Here is a 1198-nt window from a genome sequence, read left to right as displayed (position 1 = left end):
TTTTTTCTCATCCCATGTTTAATAGGAAGCCATTGCCGATGGCCAACAAAACAAGTCTTACTTGTTATCCTCTTTGAAGGAGTTGCATCGTTGCAAGTTGGGCATGCTAAATAGCCCTGACCACTCCATCCAGATAAACTACTACAAGCAGAGAAATCATTAACAGTCATGAGCAACATAGCTCGCATCTGAAAGGATGTATTCGAAACTGCGTCACGTACAATTACTCCTTCATTCCACAAATGTTTTAGCTCATCCACAAGGGGCCTTAAAAAGACATCCATATCCTTTCCAGGTGCATTTGGGCCAGGTACAACAATGTCAACATCTTATAAAAGGATCCTTAGTGCATAACCACAGAGGTAAATTGTAGGCCGTTAAAACCACCGGCCACATACTGTATGAGAGGCTCATGTTCCCGAAAGGATTGAAACCATCAGCGGCCAACCCCAAGCGAACATTTCTTGGCTCACGTGAAAACTCATGATACTTTTCATCTAGCTCCTTCCATTCAATACCATCGACTGGATGACGCATTAAATCCTCATCATTTGAACGCCCACGCTAGTGCCACGTCATATCTTTAGCTGTGTGACGAGAACCGTACAGACGCTTCAACCGATCTGTTAACGGGAAATAACGTAGTACTTTCCACAGGACTTGTTTAGTACCCTTTGTCTTTTTTTTCTTCCAACGGGATGTTTTACATACAGGACACGTTTGTAGATCAGCGTTCTCCTTCCAAAACAAAGCACAATCGTACTTGCAGACATGAATTGTTTCGTAACCCAATCCAAGTTTACTCATGAACTTCTTCGACTCATAATGAGAAGAACATAACTTCACATCCGGAAATGCATCTTTCAATAGACTTAAGACAACATCCATACACTCATTAGGCCACTTGTATAACACTTTTAAATGCATCAATTTCACTAAGAAATTTAAAGATGAATACTTAGTGCAGCCCGGATACAATCCCACCTGGAGCTCAGAAAGTAGATCCTTAAATTCAGCATACTGTGCATCTTCTAGATCCACATGCGTCTCATCCAACATTCCACGGTCATCATTAATCCCGGCAACGTCTTCTAAGACTGCAAACATCTCGTCTACTGGTTGATTAACTATTGGGTCTACACCTGAAACCGCTTCTACTTCACCATGGTGAATCCATGTTCTATACAATAGATCAAAA

This window comes from Morus notabilis, unplaced genomic scaffold, assembly GCF_000414095.1.
Source record: "Morus notabilis unplaced genomic scaffold, ASM41409v2 Scaffold1309, whole genome shotgun sequence".
Lineage (NCBI taxonomy): Eukaryota > Viridiplantae > Streptophyta > Magnoliopsida > Rosales > Moraceae > Morus > Morus notabilis.
Note: the sequence above shows the minus strand (reverse complement) of the source record.